Source organism: Trichechus manatus, unplaced genomic scaffold (assembly GCF_000243295.1).
Source record: "Trichechus manatus latirostris isolate Lorelei unplaced genomic scaffold, TriManLat1.0 scaffold00063, whole genome shotgun sequence".
Lineage (NCBI taxonomy): Eukaryota > Metazoa > Chordata > Mammalia > Sirenia > Trichechidae > Trichechus > Trichechus manatus.
In genome coordinates this window covers 4,938,126-4,960,963 of record NW_004443999.1, presented here as the reverse complement: position 1 = coordinate 4,960,963, position 22,838 = coordinate 4,938,126, and the positions used below count along the sequence as shown (strand labels likewise).

At 38.0% G+C, this 22,838-nt stretch overlaps 1 protein-coding gene across 1 annotated transcript in view; it reads right to left on the bottom strand.

Moving 5' to 3' along the window:
• RAB27B (RAB27B, member RAS oncogene family) overlaps nucleotides 1–17,923 on the bottom strand; it is a 59,320-nt gene extending 41,397 nt beyond the window's left edge. The window contains exon 1 of the mRNA XM_004379244.2: nucleotides 17,509–17,923. The gene's annotated coding sequence lies outside the window, so the exon portion shown is untranslated. The remainder of the gene's footprint in view (nucleotides 1–17,508) is intronic.
• Between the last annotated feature and the right edge of the window lie 4,915 nt (nucleotides 17,924–22,838).

The window sequence follows — 22,838 nt, the reverse complement described above, 5'->3', positions numbered from 1 at the left end:
TTTGTAGAGCGGACACTTTGCTAAATTACAAAGGTTTAACTAGTTAGATTAAGTTCTTAACTCAAGTCCACCTTTAGTTAATTTTTGCTTAAAAAATTATAAGTATTTGCACGAGACAGGCAGAATGTCACTTAACTTATCAAGCCAGTATGATTTTCATAGCTTATCAGAGACAGGAATATGTCAGAAGACTATTCAGTTTTCTACTGTGAGTGGTTTTTAAAAGACTTCTCCAAAGTCTATCTTGGTCTATACATTCTATATGTTCGCAAGTAATTTATCTTCTTTGTAGTGCAGGGTGGTTGTGAGGAGTAGAGGAAAGGGGATTTTCTGCTGCAGATGACAGTCAAAAGGTAAAGGTAATATTTTAAGGGTGTTTAAAACTCATAATTTTTAAGACAGTTGACCAAAAAACTATCATTCTATTGAGAAGAGGTCCCCAGGCTCCCCAAACAGACTTTATGACAGATGATGGGCCAGGAGTGGTCCCTAGGCAACAAGCCTGTCACAGCCCTCTGCAGCCCAGGTGCAACCAAACAACAGGGCCCCTTAAGGTTAATATGGCAAGCCATCCCCTCCCCATGTTCAAACTCTGGACTTTCTCCCAGTATACATCAGCACTCCTGAGCAGTCCGTATTACAATTCCAAACTCATGTTTCTAAAAATCAGTTCAGGAATGAGCATTTCACTGCTGGCCAGGCCATGGCTTCACTTCTCAGTGTTGCCATCTTTGGATAGCGCTGTTTGTGCCATTATCTGAAATATTCTATTTATCTTATTCTTCGTTTCATAAGCACTTGGTTACTAGCTGAATGGTTGGTGGTTCGAACACTCCCAGAGGCACCTCAGAAGACGAGCCTGGCGATCGGCTTCCAAAAGGTCACAGCCTTGAAAACCCTGTGGAGCAGTTCTACTCTGTATACACGGGGACTTCATGAGTCAGAATTAGCTCTACGGAAACTAACAACAACACTGATTTCTTACATGAGTGAGTACTACATTTGAAAGAACAAAATTAAACAATGTATATAATATGCTAGATACATATCATCAAAGATTGCATCTAAAAAGCAAAGCGTAGCTGAGGATTTCTGTATTACTTTTAGCTGCCTGGGAAGAGACACCCCTCCGTCAACCTCCCACCTCCATAACATGCATCGATTTTTTGTTTCGTATTTTCCATATATTTGATTCAGTGGACAATTTCCAGAATGCGTTACATTAAAGGGTAGGGCCTTGCCTGTAGTTAGTCTGCATAAAATCCGTATTATTTCCAATATACTAAATTGCATCTCCATTTAATTGTATTTGTTATATTTAATTGTATCAAGTTTCTTTTTTATTCTTCTCTATGTAAAAAAATAAATAAATAAGGGAACTGAATTGCTTATGTCCTCTATAAATTATGAGGGTTTTTAAAAATCTGTTTGTTCCTCAGTTTTCTGAAGTCCTTATTTTTTAGCTGTTGGTCAGCAGCCTGTTCTTGTTTAAATAGCTCCTTATCTAGAATCTGGGAAAATATATGTGCATTTATTTACATATAAGTGCCATGAATTTTTCCTAACTTTTTAATGATATGAAGGGCCAAGACTCAATACAAAAATCTCTATATAAAAGTTGCTGATAACATAGGGTTATATAACAGCTATACACACTAATACTTGATTTTATAAATTCTGAAAAGATTGTGTTAATAACTACATTTGAAAAAATCAGGACAAATTAAGCTAAAAAAATTGGACACAACAATAATCCATGAAATATATGTGGGGAGGTTTAAATGAGTTTACAAACTTTTGCAAATTTTTTTTCCTTAATGTTTCTTCCCTCACCTTTTAAGCCCATACTTTGTATCTTCCTCCAAATCACATCAGAAAATTGTTAGCATCAGTGATAGGAGGAATTAACAAAATAAAAAAGGGCATGAATATTTGAAAGACTTATGGACTTGGAAGGGGCAGTTTTGGGTCTATATAACCACTAATTGACATTATATTTCTAATTACCATCGTGTTTCTACGTGGAGTCATTTGTTACGGGTTGGAGGCCATAACCTTCCTCATTTTTTTGGACAGGTCGAGGTTGGTTCTCTATTGCCTAGATAAATGCAGAAGTCCTCTAATTATTATGATTTTAGGGACTGCAAAACTGCAGTCTGATCAAACATCTCTCCCCTCTCTAATTTGCCAGAGAACTGGGTATTTCCACCATTAGAACAATTTCATCTGAAATGCTTTAGAATGTAAATATTGGGGAAACATTCCCCAGTGATAATACTGTATTTCATGTCAGAGACTGGGAAGTACATGCTGCTTTAGATCCCTGTAGAAATGCCATCATAGAACAACAAACTAGCATTAATGCCTTGGCTTTTGTTATTGTTGATATAAAATCATATAAAATCCATTTCTATATCATTTATAAAAACTACAGTTAAAAATATTGTCCCTTATATGCTTTGTGCAATAAGGAGCCATACCACAAGTTACTCTTAGGATGTAATAATAGAAAAAAAAAATTGTGTTTCTCTTAATAAATTGGTACACTTTCTTTAATTTGATTAAGAAAAGGTTCTCTGATTAAACTACTTCCCCTTCCCTACACTTCTGGACTACATGTCTCAGTTCTTGCTCATTAACTTATGCTTCCTTTAGCTACTTGATTGTACTTTGTATCGCTAACCCTGTTGTAATTGTTAGTTGCTGCACTCGGATGCTAAGCAAAAGGTTGACCATTTTGAAGAAGTACTTAAAAGAATAAAAGAGGCACCTCGGAAGAAGGCCTGTGATCTATTTCCAAAATGTCAGTCATTGAAAATCCTGTGGCGTACAGTTCTACTCTGACATTCATGGGATTACCGCTATGGCAACTGGTTTTTATAGCAAAGCGGTTCAGTCCATTGAATAGTATGTTGCACATAGTACCGTAGGTCCTCAGGTTCTCCTTACTATATATAAGAAGTAGCTCTAAATTAAAAGTAATGTGCTCATTCAGTGAAAATTGAGTCCAATTTTCTGTCTGTACTGGGTTTATAGTCAACAATAAGTATCTCTTGGATCTTTTATTCAGTGAAAGTTATTGGGATTATTAGCACCACAGAGCTCTGTAGATATTTTAACTCATAGCTATTCGTCATGGCTGATACTTTTTCCAACATCTTTTCCACAGAGTTTTTTCCTGCAGAAGACATGGATAAGTAGATAAACTGTAATTGTACGCTGTGTTTTGTTCTTGAACTTGGCTCTGTTCTTGAAGTTACACCCTTGTTATTTCAGACCCCACCCTGGTTAATAAGACACTCCTCCCTTCTTCACTGCAGCCATCACAGGGTTATCAAACCAAACCCATGCTGGGGAGTTGATTCTGACTCATAGTGACCCTACAGGGCAGAACTGCCCCATTGGATTACCAAGGCTGTAAATCGTTACTGAAGCACACTGCCACATCTTTCTCCCATGGACAGGCTGGTGGGTTCGAACCACTGACCTTTCCGTTAGCAGCCGAGCCCTTTAGCCACTGCGCCACCAGGGCTCCTTCGTCCCAGGGTTAGGGAATGACTTTTCTTCTAGTTCTGTGGCTCTTATTCTCCCTGTCCTTCATTTGGACTGAAGTTCTAAACCTATTTGGATAAAGCACTGAACATACAGATTCCAGAAAGTGAGAAATGGTTGCTCCAATATTTTATTTTTTAATTAAGTATTTTAATCTTGATTATCTGAAAAGGAAGGAAAATGTATAACTTCAGTTTGGCCAAAGTGTATAGAATTAGAAGTACTTAAAAGAATACTTACTTCATCATTAACATTCTATATTTCAGAGGAATGGAAATAGTTCTCATGTTAATATATAATATTTGAAAATGTTCGAGTCAAGTAATGTTGCTCTGATAGACTGAGCTGAAGGTTAGAATATGTCTAATATCTAAATAGGCCAGTTTGCTCGGTTTTATTTTGCAAGCACTTGATGTTGGTTCCCTGGCCCAGCTGATACGGAGCAGGTAGACACCAGTGTGGCTTAAGTGTTTCCTTCTGTTCTGATTTGTCAGCAGATGCCATACTGGTTGTTAAAATCTGTTTAAGATCAACCTTGGTCCCTTGGGAACTGGGAGAAAGGAAACACAGGAGAGACCTGAGTACAGCTCCATCCCTAACACCGTTTTAAAAACCAGTTTAAATGTAAGTTCTCCATACAATGAGTCAGAAACATCTCTTTCATATAGAGAAGACTACCACTGCTAAAACAAAGGCTGCATTTTAATGAAAGTCTAAAATTACAGGTATGCTATAACCACAAAACTTTAACAAATATCAACGGTAACCACCAGTTGCCTTCCAGCCAATTCTGGCTCATGGCAACCCCATTTCTGTCAGAGTAGAATTGTGCTCACAGGGTTTTCAATGGCTGATTTTTCACAAGTAGATCATCAGGCCTTTCTTCTGAGGCACATTTGGGTAGACTCAATCCTTCCAACCTTTTGGTTAGCAGCCGAGCGCATCGATTGAGTGCGTAACCCAGGGACTTGAATACCAACTCCACAGGGTACCGGCTTATTTTAGCGCCTGCATAAGCCTCAATCATCAGAGAGAGTTTCAGCACAGACTCTCATCAGGTTATGTTGCCTGCTGACACAAAAACCAGTGACAATGACCCAAGTGAATCTGAAGGACAGTGCTTGACTTTATAGAGATTTACAGTTTCTGTTCATTAAAAAACCTGCGTGAATTCAAGATATTTACAACAAATATTTTTCTTTCTGAAGCAAGCCAATCTAAGTTGAAATTGTTAGTTGCAGCAGACCTCTAAACTAGGAATTTTGCTCTTGAAAGTAAAGGCAGATAAACCTTAACAGCAATGGGTAACTTAAAATACATTGGAGTCAATGTTTTGATCTGTCTTGACCCACAGGAAAAAGGATTTTCACCTACTCTATTGATATGTTCCCAATGGTTAATTTCTTTGTCTTCCTTGATATGATCACCGAAGCTCTGATGGACTTGAACATGTCCTGATAAAGCAGATTATGCTTAAAAATTAAAAGTATCTATCCTGATTTCTTTTTACACATAAAGCTTTGCAGAGATTTTTTTTTTTTTCTGAAAAAGTTTTTAAAAACCTCATGTCTTTAAAAAGATATTAGAAATAACTTCAGCACACTTGGTTAAGTATCCAGCTAGTTTTGCAAAGAGCAAACCGTAAAATCTTTCTGACCAAGAATTTTAGGAGTTACCTGAGCGAGGCTTTCCTTAGGTGGGTAAACAAGAAACTGCTCACATACCCTTTTTTACAAAAAAGTGGGCCAACCACTTTCAGTTTAGTTTTCTGAATTTCACTGACTTGAAATTAATTATTGTTTGGACATAAGCCCAGGACAGATAGACAACAAGGAACATGTTTTCCTGTAAAGAACTAACTAGTTTTAGTTTAGGGCTATTTTTTACACAGCAGTTTTCTGCCATTAGACCTTTGATCTAACTTGTTACTTCACAACACTTCCAAACATATTGGTGTGGGGAAAATTGGGCTCCATTTTGCTTACTACAATCAACAAGGTATGTTTTTGTCTGTAATATAAGTCTAACTGCTATTTCTTTGTGATTCCTATGAATTGTCTAAATCCTCAGTTTTTGAGACATTTTATCCTGTGTAATAAGTCTGTTTCTCTATTCTGACAGACGGGGAATTGGACTAAATAGTATATTAGTGCCTATTTTTAAAAGGTAACAAGTCAGAGGGCAATCTGGTGTTAAATTACTCTAAAATCACCAATGTGCAACCAGCCAAGAGATCTTTGACTATTGTATATCTACGAGGTTGGCCACTTAGTTTGCAAGTGTGGACCTGTTTGCCAAGCCTACAGTTACTTAAAAAAGTTCATCTCTTACACTAGCAGTGGGCTGCGGTTGGCTAAAAAAAAAAAAAAAAAATCAACCATTCCTGATGGAAAAAAATGCTCAGAGTGGCCGATTGCTTACTACTACTTTAGTCTACAGACTTACCACAGTGTCTGTCAGCTCATCATTTGTACCTACTGCATACACTGTTCACCCAAGAGACAGGAAACCGAGAACTTACTGTTAAGGATGCACAGTCAATTGTTGTGGACAGTATTGGTGAGCAAGCCAATTCTCTTCCTGAGAATGGATGTGAGAAACTCTACAGGAAGGAGATCAAAGATCCTTTCTACATGAGACGACAGTGACCATAGTCTCAGAACTAGGGATCTGAACACTTGTCTAACCCCGGATCTGCCCGTGGAATGGAAGATTTGAAATGGTACCTGCTCTAGAAATTCCAGTCTATAGCATCACCACCCACATAGGCCACATTAGTTTTGACTGATAGTTAACGTCTTCTTGTCCAAATTGTTCCCCTGCAACTCTGTTCTTAAGCCTACAACTTCCAACATTAGACATACTTTGAATTGGTGCTACATGTTAAACAGCAAATGTGTTTACTGGGAATGATAATTCAGTAAGCTGTTTCAGCCATAGCTACTTTAGCAGAAATTAATTCATCAGAAAGATTGCTCACAAGTCATCAATTTTCTAGCTTAAGAGCAACATAATGGTACCAAGCCCTGGACAAAAATTTCAAGAGAGAGAAAATTGGTCTCTGACTGAAAGTTCTGAGAGAGATTAATTTTACCCAAAACTTGTCCTAAAAAGAGAGTTCTTTGTTCCACCCGTCAGTGAATGTCAAAGAGAAAAGACTCAAGCAGACAATCTTACCTCCATGCTAAAATGATAAAATAGACATGTAATAAAATTATTTTCCCAGACAGGAGTTTAAAGGTTTTGGGGAATGTTTGGTGTTTGGCCTTATAAAAAGCTTCATTATTTCCGATTAAGTAGAAGTTGAGATACAGTATGTCTCAAAAAAAAAAAAAAAAAAAAGAAACGTCTGCAAGAAGGCACCTTTTGTTTAATAAAGTTTCATGACAAAAGCAACTATTCCTAAGAATATTAAGGATTTACACGCAAGTACCACTGCTATAGCATAAATGTAGCTCTGGAAACTCATCCCTTGTATGGATATCATAAAACTATCCACTCCCCTCTTAAATTCTATTATCAACTCATTTCCAATCCAGTTAAAGAGGATAATTTTAAAGTCATAGAAAGTAAGTGATATTTGATGCTGGGGATTAAAAAAAAAAGATACTCTTCAATACCTAGTCTACTCCTTAGACTTTGCTTAATTAGGGCTGACATTTGAGATATGCTCTCAGTATTTGGGGATGGTAGATAATACAGCAGGCCAAGATAATACATCCGGCCAAGATAATATATCAGGCCTTAAAATAGAGAGAAAACCTTTATTTCTGCTTTTATATACCCTTTTCCATGGGACCCTGTGGTTTGGAGAAGAACAGTCACTTGGATCATCTAGTTCCATTTCGCTTTTAAATGGTTCCTTGGGTTGATTTTGGTAATTATGTTACATGAAACTAGACCCCAAAAGATTATGGCTTGAATGGGAGAAATGTTTGTTGACTTCAACCTTCTTTCATATTTTCATCCTTTGGCACATATACTGTATGAATGTCGTAAAAACAAGTTATATGTGAAAAAATATTCCAAACAGGAAGGAGTAGTAAGAAAAAGTAGAATTTGCAAAGCCATGCCCTTAAAACAAAAGTTATCAAACTTCTGATTTTCCTACATCATGACAGACTTGGAAATTGATGCATCCAATCAATCTATTCTTTGGTGATAGTGTTCCAAAGCTGGAAATGATGGCAATTATTATCAGTCTTTTCAAGGGATTAATATCAATGTCCCTTTTCACACACAACAACCATGTCAAAGAAATATTATTTATGTTGTGTTGTTGTTATGTGCTGTCAAGCTGATTCTGACTCATAGCAACCCTATGTACAACAGAACGAAACACTGCCTGGTCCTACGCCATCCTCACAATCCTTGCTATGCTTAAACCCATTGTTGCAGCCACTGTGTCAATCCATCTCACTATATCGCTATATCATTTATAGTGATTCACAGATGTTCATAAGTTAGGAGGACTTGTGTGTGTGTGTGGTAATGGTATTTGTCCCTTTTTATTCCTATTTATTATTATACCCTCCCACAAGTCCAAGTATACTTTGCAAAATAGGAGATTGGTTCCCATAATGTTAGCTTATCTATACTCAAAACTCAAACATATCAACAACACTCATCTTTCTCAAGAGAATATGAAATATTGATGTATTTCCAGCAGAGGATAATCTAGAAGATTCACAGTTGGATAATATCATAGTGAATAATGTAAGTAACCAAATGCTTGAGGAAAATAATGAACAAGAGGATTAAAGTCAACATGGTTCTAATTAGAAATTTTGACTGGGATTTTTATAGGCATGGATTGTATGTCTAACTCATAGATGAGTCATTTAAATATTTTCTTAAGATTTTGCTTCTCCATCTGTAATAATCAGAATATGAATGACTGGGCTATTGACATATTACAAGGAGTTTTTTTGGGGAAAATTGTTCAGAACTAGATGTCTCAAATGATATGTTCATAACAAGAAAAATTTTCACAACTGGACTCCGAAGGAACATGGAGAATGTCTCAATTGGACAGGTAGACATGCAGTATGTTCTCAGTGTAATTGTTTAGTAATCAGACATATTTGTGATAGAGAGTGAGAGGCAGCCAGATGTTTATATAAAGAATTTTTATAAATGCAATAGAATATGCCCCCAATTTTTTCTAACAGTAACACTGGAAAGAGTATTAACATGGGAATGGGATGAGGAAGAGGAGATGGGAGAGAGAGAATAACTTTCTTGAAACTTTGTCAATCATTTGACAAGTTTTTACAGATATACTGTCAGAACCTGCAAAAATAACCATTACCAGAGAATTATTCTGCAATTTTTTTAGAGCATCAAGATACATTTTAAGTTATGCTCTGGTAAATAGATTTTGAGATTAAAAGTGTCATAAGTTTGGTCATAGCAAAGCTAGAACACAGCTATTGAGTAAAATGAACAGAGTGGGAGTCAATTTGCTCTTAAATTAATTTTGATTAAGTATCAGTTATTATAGCATGATATGAATGAGACCAAATCAATTGATGTAATCACATTAGGAGTCTATAGGTTTTCCCATTCCAAGTTTCTGGAACACATTCCTGAGATATGACTCGTCACTTTTTGTAAAGGGTGAACAGAATTATAGGAAAAGGAAACACTACTTGTCTTAGTCATCTAGTGCTTCTATAACAGAAGAACCACAGGTAGATGGTTTTAACAAAGAGAAATTTATTCTCTCACAGTCTAGTAGGTGAGAAGTCCAAATTCAAGGCGTCAGCTCCAGAGGAAGGCTTTCTCTGTTGGCTCTGGAGGATGGTCCTTGTCATCAGTCTTCCCCTGGACTAGGAGTTTCTCAGCGCAGGACCCCGGGTTCAAAGGATGCGCTCAGCTCCTGGAGCTGCTTTCTTGATGGTATAAGATCCCCATGTCTCTCTGCTCACTTCTCTCTTTTATATCTCAAAAGAGATTGGCTGAAGACACAATCTAATCTTGTAGATCTCATCAACATAACTGTCACTAATCCATCTCTTTAACATCATAGCGAAGGATTTACAACACATAGGAAAATTACATCAGATGACAAAATCGTGGACAATCACACAATACTGGGAATCATGGCACAGCCAAATCGATACACATATTTTTGGGGGACACAATTCAATACATGACACTACTTAAAGAAAATTTTACTTGGTACTGTGGTTATAAAGATGAATAAGGTACAGTTCCTGCTCTTGAAGAACTTAGAATCCAGCAGTGCCCCCACAGAATGGGATAAATGATATTGTATTCAGAAACTAAGAACTACAGGTATATTTAATGTTTCTCTCCAATTTAACAATACTAATAACAATACTAATGGTAAATATATATAATTATATATATAATCTTACATTTCCCTTAAGTCCTTCTAAAATTTAAATGTCATTATTAGGGCAAGCAGAACAGTGATGACAGAAAAGAAAGAAAATCATTAGTCCTTTCTTATGGTTACTACTTTTCACTCTTTCCAAAGCCTCCCTGGGAGATGGCATTTGGTCTCATGGATTTTAGAGATCACGTTCCTGTTAGTATTTCCCAATCACTATGACCAACCTGATCTCTCCTGGGAGGTTCAGATTCCTGAAGCTATTTTCCTGCTGAATATATTGGACTAGATTCCATAGGTACCTCAAATACAGTATGTCCAAAAGTGAACACTTCTTTTTCCTTCCCCAACTGGCTTTGCCTTCTCTTTGCCTGATTTTAATTGAGACCACCAGTCAGCCATCTATTCCATAATTAACACCAGCGATTTAGACTTAATAGAAATTTCTCCTTTCCCCCAATATCTGGTCAATACCCACCCTTGTTAATTATTTTTCTAATCTGACTTCTCCAATCTTATAATCACTGAACTAATTTCAGGCCCAAGTTACTTCCCACTCCTAACTGATCTCTCCATTGTTTTAACTCCCTTAAATTTATCTTCCACTTTACCATCACAGTACTACATTGAACCCACCAACTTTAACCTTTAGAGGTAACACTAAAATTATCTGCTTATGTATTCCTCTACCTTCCCAAATTCTAAGTTATTAAAGAGCAGGAATCTACGTTTTATTCATCTTTACAACCACAGTACCAAGTGTGGTGCTGATACATAGTTTGCACTTAATGATATTTTTTTAAATAAAAACATCAGACAGACAAAAAAAATTGCTGTTATCAGGGTTAACATTTTGAGCAGATCTTTTATAGTAATATATCACATTGCCAACTTTAATACAACTCACTTGATATTTTCCCTAAAGTTTATGCTGACATACAATAGGCAGAATTTGTGCTCCCCCAAATGTCAATAAGCCTAGGATTTCTGATTTTCGTCCTTTGAATGAAGTGATCCATGTACAATGTTCCCTTCATTTGTGATCTCACCTTCACCTTTATCTAGAAATACTCTGCTTTGTAATCTCAAATTGAATGAATTGTCACCAAATATGTAGACTCCTGGGAGAAGACAGTGCTGATTTAAAGAAAGATCCAGAAGCAGTACTAATAAGTTTAAGCATTCTACTTTTGTTTGCTTGATTTTTCTAGTAATTAAATGAAATATTAAAATCTAACAAAGATATTTGAGGAGACTGTATAGGCAAATTTCAAAATAAGTAGTACTTGACGACGGCCTCGGAAAGTAGAGAAACATGAGAGAAAAGCAAACCCAAAGTTGCTCATTTTATTTTATTACTACTATGCAGTCTTTGGAGTCCCTGGATGGTGCAAAAGGTTAACCCACTTGGCTGCTGGCCAAAATTTTGGAAGTTTGAGTCCACCCAGAGTTACCTTGGAAGAAAAGTCTGGTGGTCTACTGCTGAAAAATCAGTCATTGAAAACCCTGTGGAGCACAGTTCTACTCTGAAACACATGGGGTCTCATAAGTCAGAATCAACTCAATAGCAACTGGGTTTATGGAGTATACATCAACTAACATACCGTTTCTAACTGAAGATTATAGGTTTTTCTCATTAAAAAAAACCCAAACCCATTGCCATCAAGTCAATTCCAACCTATAGCAACCCTATAGGACAGAGTAGAACTGCCCCATAGAGTTTCCAAGAAGTGACTGGTGGATTTGAACTGCTGATCTTTTGGTTAGCAGCTGAGCTATTAACTACTGTGCAACCAGGATGCCTCTTCTCATATAATGGCCTATTTATCGAAGTCTGTTTCATTATATTGTAACCCTTAGTTATAAATACCAGAATGTTTTCATTAAAGTGATTTTTTTTCTAAGATATGTCTTACAGTGTTGTTTTCAGTATTGTTTCTAATACAGGCAGTTTACCTTATAACCTTGAGAGGTGGGGTTTGATGACAGGCATTGCCAACCTTAGAAGATTAAGATCAGTAATTGAACAGGAGTAGGGATAGGACTGGGGGTAGGGATGATAGTTTCTATATAGTTAGTTGTGATATATACAGCTCACTTAAGGAGTTAAGAAATTAGCAAATGGGTTGCATTGCTCCTGCACTTCCCAGCATTTGGAAGAAAACTTCAGGAAATTAGAGGCATACCACAGTCCAAGGAGGCACCTGAGTCAACATATGGAAACTCTTGGTATTGGAAAAAGTCTCTCCATTTTTTTTAAGCACTAAGAGATGCCTATTTTTTCTTTCCCTCCTTGAGAAATCTAATTCTGTTCTATATTTTTAATATTTCCACGTGTCCAGAAATATTTATCAACAGTGCATCTTGTTTATGAAAATCACATATGTTAAATAGTAAAAACTGAGTTATTCTTTTAGTAAACTATTAAGGCCCTGAGGACCTTACATAAGTTAGATTGGACAAATATAATACAAACCAATGTTGCTTTCTCTAATTATGCTTGTTCTAGTATGTCTCCCAGGTCAGATTTAATACACGGTTTCATTATTCTGAGCAAGTTAAGGAGAGAAGCAACAAGAATGCAGATTGGGTTGACCCCAAGTTCACTAGAACTGAAAATAAATTTATGTGCTACAGAAGACTAAAATAAAGTCTTCTACTTTTCCTTAAGATTTTCTCATTTTATAAATTCTATATATTTTTCTTTCTATGTCTCTCTGTATATGTGCATATATATATGCACATCTATCTCTCTGTATCTACTGGAGCCCTGGTAGTGCAGTGGTTAAGAGTTACGGCTGCTAATCGAGAGGTCGGCAGTTGGAATCCTCCAGTCACTCCTTGGAAACCTTATGGGTTAGTTCCACTCTGTCCTACAGGGTTGCTATGAGTCGGAATCGACTTGATGACAATGGGTTTTGTTTTGGTTTGGTTTTATCTCTCTATCTCCCTATCTATCTCTCTACCCATCTATCAATAAATAGAAAAAAGAGAGAAGTAAGCAGTCAAACATAAAGCAAGAATTGTAGGTTACCCAGGCTTAGAGACAGAGAATACCCATTGCTGTCAAGTCAATTACAACTCACAGTGACCCTATAAGACAGAGTAGAACTGCCCCAGAGGGTTTCCAAGGCTATCATGTTTATGGAAGCAGACTGCCACATCTTTCTCCTGCAAAGCGGCAGGTGGGTTCCAACTGCCGACCCCCTTCGTTTAGCAGCCCAGCAATAGGGATCTTAAAATAATCTGTTGCTTTTATTTTACACAGGAGAAAATCGAGGCCTTAGGAGACCGAATGTCATACCCATAGTTGTACACTGCTCAGCACTAGCAATATTTGATTGATGATAGACTTCCTAATGATTTTATTCAAATCCCACTAATGTATGACATCCTCCTCTGCAACATCCTTAAATGTTAAAATAAAGGAGAACTTGGTCCTCAGTGCTGTACTTTTCTCTCTCTCTACCATCTCTCTAGGTGATATCCTCAAGACCAAGACTCTAAATAGCATCCATAAGCAGCTGAATCCCAAGTTCCTATATTTGGCTATGCCTGACTTCTTCCACATGCTCTAGATTCATATATCCAAAAGCCCAAATTGGCATTTCCACTTGGATACCCCAAAAGACCTCAAGTAGATGTAAATGAACTCCTAAGTTCTCTTTAAGACCTGTTCCTCCCCTAGCTTTAGTTTTCTTAGGAAACAGCTTCAACATCTACCCAGTGTGTTCAGTATGAAACCTAGGGTTCATTTTGCTGCTTCTTTCCTTCATTCCCCACCCTTTATGCAATCTGTCAACACAGCCTGTCAGCTCTACCTTCAAAGTCTTTCCTGAATCTATCCACATCTTTCCAAGATTACATTTCAACACTAATCTAAGCCACTGTCATCCCTGATCTACAGGAATAGCCTTCTCACTTGTCTCTCTATGTCTTTTTTGGATGCCCTATAATCCTTCTCTTCAAGATAGCCAGATGATCTTTTAAAATGATAAATGTCACCTTCCCTGAGACTTCTCCTGACCATTGATCACACAGAGTCCCCCGAGGTCACTCTAATTATTTTACCCTTTTTCGGTTTTTTCCTTCATAGCACTGAAACTTAACAGAAATATTTATTTACTTATTTACTTATGTGTCTGTCTCCCCACAATAGAATGTAATCTCCATGATTGCAAAAGCCTTGGGTGTTTGATTAACCTCTGGTATCCACAGTGTTTAGGAGTCCCTGGTTAGTACAAATGGTTAACCTGCTCAGCTGCTAACAGAAAAGTTGGCAGTCCAACTCTACCCAGAGGCATCTTGGAAGAAAGGCCTGGTGATCTCCTTCTGAAAAATCAGCCACTGAAAATCCTATGGAGCATAGTTCTCCTCTGACACACATGGGGTCACCATGAGTCAGAATTGACTAGACAGCAACTGGTTATGCACAGTGCTTAGAGAGTCCCAAGGTTCACAGTATGCTCAACAGGTATTTGTTGAATGAATCTCTAATAGGCTGTATCTAAATCATAGTGTCTCCTCATTTCACTCACAATAGAAATCAAAAGTCAAAGACCTCTGTGATCTGGTCCCATTACCAATCTGACCCAGTTTCTTGCTACTCTCCCACTCACTCCCTGTGCTCCATTTGTACCAGCTTTCTGTTCCCGGAAGATGCCAGGCACACTCCTGCCTGCTGTTCCTTCAGTCTGTAATGCTCTTCCCCCTCACATCCACATGGCTCATTCTCTCACTTCCTTCAAATCAATATTCAAATATCATTTCAGTAAGGCTTCCCTGGACGTCCTATCTAAAATTTCAAGCAAATTTCTGCATTCCTCCTCTGCTTTATATTCTCTTTTTAGCACTCACCTCTGTTGTACCATATATTTAACTTGTTCGTCTTTTTACTCCCTATCTCCCTGGTAAAATACAAGCTCTCTGAGGGCAGGGATTTTTGTCTGTTTTGTTCATGCCTGCACATAAAGTGTCTAAAATAGCTCTCAACACTTAATAAATATTCATTGAAGAAATGAATGAGCAATTTAATATATTAGCTGTCTTAATAAATTGAGCAGTTGTTTAGTTAAAAAGACTGAACTTACTGAAAATTTTTTGGCTAGTTTTTAAACAGAGTTTTATTCTCATTACTAGTAACTGAGAGATGCTTCCCTCATTTAAGGAGTATCAGAGATGAGAGAAGGTTAATATTTGGAGAACATGAATAATGATTGCAAAAGTTGTGAAATAAATTAAGTAATATTCTCAACTCTGTAGATGGGGTTTACAATAGTTTTGTTAATTATGCTTAGAGATGTTGCTACTTCCTGCTAATAGATAATAAATAGATAATAATAGATAATAGATAATGTACACCTACTAATGGGTGAAAAATCATCCTCCTTTAGCAAACCTCATTAGCAAGTGACATACGCTTCATGTGAAACACCTAGGTTGTGCTGTCTGCTTTTACTGAAATCATTTTCTTCTATATCCACATTATAATTACTTGCTTAAGAGCTAAACTATTGGGTAACCTGCCAGAAGCTTGATGAATTAACTCACAAAACTGGAGTAATTGTGTGCAGAGTTTTTATGTGAAAATGAAAAGTTGGTCTACATTTCACGGTCTACTGAAGTGAAAGGCCAAAGAAACTAATCAGAAATTGCCAAGTGTGAAGGAGGGAGAAGAACAGATTTCTGTCCTGAGCCACCTGGGGCTTTGGATCACTTCCACCTTTCCAGAAGAACAGTTAAATAAATGAAAAGCAATTCTGAAACCAGCAGATAATTTTAGTATAACATGGTGTGCCAAGGAGTTGAGAAGATAGATTACAACAGGGTTACCTTTCTCATTAGGTCAAATACGTCCATTCCAGACTGGCCTATGAGAAAGGAGAGCTGTGGTTTGCTTACATTTGACAGATTCCCTTTATCCCATCTTGGCAGCTCTGAGAACAGGCTCATCCAGTTTCATCTGAAATGTTTTGTTTTCCTTTCGAAAGCAATGATGGTGATATTCTATGGTGTCCATAATCAGTTCTTAAGCAGAAAAGCCTCATGAATATTAAACTGTCAAAATTACCCTTTTTTGATCATCTGTAAGAATCCCCTTTTGCCTTCAAAAAAGGCTAATCCCATCTGGGTAGAGGATTACATTGGGAAACTATGAAAAATAACTATTTGGGGAGTAATGACATGAGACATGTATGGCTCTCAATTGATAATTATGATCTGGACTTTATAGTAGCTTGAAAATTCAATAAAATTAAATACCTCAGGACATAATGCTGAAGTCCAACATTTCTGTCAGCTTTTCAAAGTTTAGAACTATAAAATCCTGCATATGACATATAACTATTACTGAGTATGTATGTATATATACATAAATTTATATTTATATAAGTGTGTATATATGTGTACATAAATATAAATAAATAAACTTATATATAAGTGTATGTAAAAGATACATAAATAAATGTGCATTTATATATAACACATTTAAGTAAATGCTGAAAACAGTCCATATTTTCCTTTTAAACAGAATTAAATCAATAGGTATGGCTATATTATATTAAATAACAATTCTGTTGCTAATGACTCATAAACTTCATGTTATTAATTAGGGCTTAATTTAATAATGTACCATTTAAAAAACTGGAATCTTATACCCTTAATTTTAGATCTTAAATAAAGAGACGGTAAACAAGCCACAGGTGTGTTGACTTTAACCAACCATAGCTTTTTCCTAGGAACACCGCCTCTGCTTTTGCTAGTTATATTTCATCTGCTAACCAAAAGGTCAGCAGTTCGAATCCACCAGGTGCTCCTTGGAAACCCCGTGGGGTAGTTCTACTCTATCCTCTACTGTCACTATGAGTTGGAATCAACTCGATGGTAGTGGGTTTTGTTGGTATTAGTTTTGAGGTGCTTAATCAGGTAATGTTTTTTAGGTGGGGAAGGAAATCTTGGACACTAATTTATTGTGATCACTTGAACAGCATGCACACACAAGCACGGACACACACACCCAGCAGCTGCAACACTTGAATCAGACAGAATAGGAAGTAAGAGCAAAAAACTGGAAAACGAAATTACTCTTGATATCTCAGTGGCTATTTCACTTGAAGAAGTGCAAAGAAATGTCTTAGCACTCGCCTGGCTTGCCTATGCCATGTTTCCTTAAACACATTATTATTGTTATTAGTAGTGGTAGTGGTATATTTATGATTACTATTACTGTTGTTGTTGTTTTGGTTATTGGTTTTGAGATACTGATGGGAGGACATCCGGCATTGCTGTGCCTAGTTTTTTGTCCTAAGCAGCTGTTTGATATGCACATACCAAAACAAAGACAGCCGGCCACGGTTTTCGGATGGTATCTGTGCAGCACACATCACCGTGTCCTTCGCGAGCATTTCTGCAGAAAACCGCAGGTCTACCGCGCTCCCACCCGGAACGAGCCCGGTCCCAAGCACAGCCTGCGGACGCGCCCCCTCTCCCGGGCCTGCCGATCGCATCCACGTCTCACTTCCTTTCGCAGGCAGCCGCTGAGAGCTCCCTGGATGGGTGGGAACACATTCCAACAAGAACAGCCCAGCTTCCCCACTCACCAGCCAGCCTGTGAAGTTTCCTCGGCCGACAGGGCTGGGTGTCAGATTTCAGAGCGGGTTCCTGCCCCTCTCCCGAGGCCTTGAACTCCTGGCCTTCAACACCAGCAGCAGGACGGCATCTGCCTTTGCAAGACGATGATCATGAGGATAGCTCCTATATCTCCAACCTGTGACCCTGGATCTGTCCCCGGCCCTGCCCAGCAGGACGGAACGTGGCAGGGCATGTAGCACCACCCCTTGCAGCCGGCCTGAGACGCCGGGATCTGAAAGGTTTGTGTGAGAAGAAGGCGTGTCTCCCAGCCCCAACGCGGATGTGAGGAGCTCACCTCAGGCATGTCTTGCTGGTGACTCAACTGCTGGAATGAGAAACACACTTGGCTTTTGGTGACATTCTCCGCACTGTGGGGCTTCAAACCCTAGCAGTGAGTTCATTTTTATTCATTTATTTCTCTGGGTTTTTCTTCTACATCTCTGATTCAAAGAGCCCAGGGCACTGGGAGGGGAACTGCTTCAAATGCTCCTTTATCCTCTCGGAGGGGAAGTGGTTCCTTATTAACTAGAGAGAAAAAGCAAGGAATTCCAAGTGGAGAACAGAGAAGCGCCTGGGGAAAGAAAAGGGGAGCTGGAAAGAAATTTCTATTTAAAAAATTAGGATGTATTAATATGAATATATTAATCAGTATCACCAGCCTTCCTTGCTTTCTAAAGTCAATTCAGAGATCAGGAGAATTCATGGTGGTGCAACGGTTAAGCACCCAGCTGCCAACTGGAAAAGCTGGCGGTTGGAACCCACCCAGTGGCTCTGCAGGAGAAAGATCTGGCAATCTGCTCCCTATGGGGCAGCTCTCCTCTGTCACATGGGGTTCCTATGAGTCAGAATCCATTTGATGGAACCCAACGACAAGCACCATGCTTCGCTGCTTTCTAGTAAATTCAGATATCAGCAAGTTAGTAAATAAAGACTGTCTATGAGGTCAATCAAAATAATAAATGCACATATGTGTTGAACAAATATTTATTCAGTATCTACTGTGTGCACGCCCTGTTCTAGGGACTCTGGAACTATCTTCCACAAAACAGACAAAGATCTTGGCTGGCTCTTTGAGGTTACATTTCAGACATACTCTGACATTCCTAGTTTACAGAGTGATGTTAAAGAATGCAAGTTGAATACATACAATCAAAACCCAAACCCAGACCTGTTGCCATGGAGTCAATTCCAACTCAGGGTGACCTCACGTATTACAGTGTACAACCGAGTTCCACCGGAAGCAGTTCACCAGGCCTTTCTTTGTGGCGCTGCTGGGTGGGTTTGAACTGCCAACTTTTTGGTTGATAGCTGAGTACAAACTGTTTGCGCCACCCACAGACCTTGAATACGTATATGTATATATAAAAACCAAACCCATTGCCATTGAGTCAATTCCGTAATAGCAGTTACTTTATTCCATTGCAAGAAAAATAAAAAAGGTCCAAACCTGGCGTTTGCATTATGCTGGTAAACAATGAGATGGCCTCTTCCATGTTAATTGTTTGACCAGTTCTGACCGGGTGCCTTACAGATTTAGTTTGTGAGGTGCTGGCATTATCAGGTGGGTGCTTCCCCCTGAGCAGTTTTGTGGAGAGGAGGTGAAAGAAGAGCAAAATGCCCGCCAAATCAAAGCAAAGAAACAAACAGAAAAATCAAACAACACAATGTATTGGGATATTGGAGGAAACATTGGGTCTCACAGAAATCTGAGTTGGAATTGACCAATGGCAACGGGTTTGGTTTGTTTGTTTTTTTAATTAGGAAATTATGGAAGTTCTATTTTTTGAATTTTTTTAAAAATAATATTTTATTGTGTTTAAGGTGAATGTTTACACAACAAATCAGGTTCCCATTTTACAATTTCTACACAAATTATTCAGTGATATTGGTTACATTTTTCACAATGTGTCATCATTCTCAATCATTCCGTTCTGGTTGTACTATTTCTACTACTCAAGTTTCCCTTCCCCTTTATCTTCTCATCTTTGCTTAGAGTAATTTTTGACCATTTGGTCTTAAGAAGTTCTAATTTTTTGTGCCTCGATGTTCTTATTTTTAAAGTAGGGATAACAGTAATGCCTTCATTAGGTCATTTTGAGTAAATGAGTTATCTAAGTAAAATGTATAGAACAGTGCTTCGCACAGTAAGCTCTACAAACATGTTTGCTGTTATTATTTTGGTTCGCTTAATCTACTCCATTCTCCCATGACTCAGTCCAATTCATTAAAAAAAAAAAAAATTCTGATCTACTAGGAGAAAATATATGTGTTTCAGGTTGTAGATTTTCAAATTACATATGCTGGAATCAATATTTATAGTAAATCAACTTTGCATCATCAGCAATATCTATACATGCAAGTGTGTGCCCACAGGTCTGGGTAGAACGAAAAGGAAGAACATAACAATATTGAATTTATTCCACTCTATATATTATTAATTTTAAAGTCATTCTCTCTGCTATCTAATGACCATCTGTATTCTTTACCTAGTTTATGCCTTCACTTACTAACCTTAATCCTAATAGATATTATTTCCTGTATATGATAGAGTTTATAAAGCCCTTGCCCACAGATCATCTCATTTGATTTTCACAACATTGCTTTGAAATAGGCAAGCTATCTATTATTTTTATTGTCCCTATTTTAAGAGTGAGGAAACTGAGGTTGAGAAAGTCCTAACAAATTGCCCAGAATCATGAAGGTCAGGAAAGGTAGAACTCAGGCCTATCAGATCCTAAATGCTGAGCTCATGGTGGTCACCACATTGTACCGCCTCCCTATTATTTCTGGAAAAAGTTTCTGCCATGAGACAATCTAACACACTTTATGGTCCTCTCTCCTTGTCACTCTTCCCCAGATGAGTGTGTCTCCTAGAGTCAACTCTGGCAGGGACAGCTCTCCCGGAGTCACTTGCCACAGACAGTCCTGTCTTTCAGGTTCAGAGGCTCAGAGCCATTAGTGTGACATAGTGATGCTCCCTGAGAGTGGAGGGATGCTTCCTCCCTCTAGGAAGAGGGGTTCCAAGGAGGAGAAGGCAGTGGGAGGACATGAGAAAAATGTTGCTTGGCCACTTCCCAAAAGTCACTTTGACCAGATGTAAAGCAGAATAGAAAGATACTAGAAAACCAGTGAAAGCAAGGTGACAGCATCATGTATCATAATGTGAAAAAGCTTCCTGTACCTGAGTTTATGTAGCACAAATTAAATAGACATCATTTCTGTCTTCAGTAGGATTATAATTCAATAAATACAGCCCTGAGATAAACAGATATATAAATTACCTGGGGAGACTTCTAGTTAAAAATGGAACATTGACCACATGTGTTTTATCTCTTCTTCTCCAAACTCCTCGAACAGAAGAGTAAATGAATTTTTAAATAGTTATTAACTCGTTGTTGTTGTTAGGTGCCATCAAGATGATTTCGATTTATAGTGACCACATGTGACAGAGTAGAACCGCTCCACAGGGTTTTCTAGGCTTTAATCTTTATGGGAGCAGATCTCCAGGTCTTTCTCCCGGGAGCTGCTGGGTGGATTTGAGTTGCCAACGTTTCGGTTAGCAGCTGAACGCTTAACTGTTTGTGCCACTAGGGCTCCTTAACCTGTAAGGACAAATAAAAAGGAGAGGAGATATCACAGACACAACAGATTGCAATGAATTTTGAGAAGAACCTAAATCAGATGGAGCTTGGTCACTGATTTGGAAGAAGGAAGGATTTATATACACACCGCATGCCTGTTGGAGAGGTTAAGGATAAGAAGCCAGCCAATTCTCCCTGCCTAACCCTGGGAGGCCCAGGCTTTGGAGGCATAGGTGGTAGGTGAAGGCCCCTTATACAAAATGCTTGGAGCCAAAGTTCCCTTCCCCCATGCTATGCAATCTACTAACCATAAGCTCTTCATCTGCCCAACCTAGCCTCCAGGAGGCTGGAGGTTTATTTTCTAGAGAAGATAAACTAGAGTGATTTGTGGCTCAACAAGATGAACTGAACATATGCATTCATATCTCTGCTCCTACAAGACAGGAATAGAAAAGAAATTTATATACAAGAAAAACCTTTTGAAAGTTAAACTATACTCAGAAATTTAAAAATATGATAGATGGTTTAGAAGATTGTTGAAAAAGACTTCAAGAAAGTAGAACAAAAAGATATAGAAATTAAAAATTGGAGAATGAATAAAACATTTCTGACTAATTGGAATCTTAGAAAGTTCTAGAAAAGTTTTTTTTTTTTTTTCCTATCCAGAAAGGGATGGAAAAATTAAGTAATGAAATGATGGAAAACAATTCCAGAAATGAAGACCGGGGACTATTGAGGTCAATAGTTCTGCCTAAAGTCTAGGAGAATAAATTTTAAAATTATTTATACACACAAAGATACAACATTCCAAATATTAGAAGCCCAGGAATAAAGACAAGAACGTAAAACATCTTCTAATAACATAAAGCACCTCACATATAAGGAAAAGAGTAAAAGTTACATTGTCTTTTGAATGTCTTCAAATTTTCAGAACAAAATTCTTTTTAATTTAGAACTGTATGTCCAGTTAAATTATCAGTCGAGTGTGATTAAAGGCATTTTCACACATGCAAGGACCCAAAAAATACATACTTCCCGTGTGCCATTTTTAAAGAAGGGTTCCAAGAACAAGCATATAAATCAAGAAAGAGAAAGAGGTAGATTCCAGGAAATGCAGGTCTAACGTAGGAGACAGTAAAATGAACTCTGCAGAACAACTGTTGTGATGCGGCCCTAGAAGGAAGTAGAAGTATGGATGGTTGCAGTAGGAATGGCTGTAGGAAAAAAAAAAAAGAAAAAGATAGAAACTGAAACCGATAGATTATTTGATGTACATGTGAATTTAGAAAAATTATTGATAAATTGTTTTCTGTAACGACTGGCAGTCCACATCAGATTCTAGGTTCTTCTCTTTATCTGGAGCACTCCACTACATTACATTTCTTAGGCCTCTGCAGCTGAGGAGATGGGGAGGCATGTGACTGAGTTTTAGCCACAGAACATGGACAGAAGTGACGGATACTACTCCCAGGTCATTCCCATAAAATGACTTAGGAGCTCCTCCATGCTTTCTCTCTTCCCTTGTTACTATTCAGCTGCAAATAATCAGGGCAGAGCTTTGAGCTCCTAGACCATATTAAAGGTCCTAGATGAAAAAAAAGGAGCCCTGGTGGTGCAGTGGTTAAAGTACTCGGCCGCTAACCAAAACTTCAGAGGTTCTAACCCACCAGCCCCTCAGTGGGAGAAAGATGTGGCAGTCTGCTTCCGTAAGGAATTAT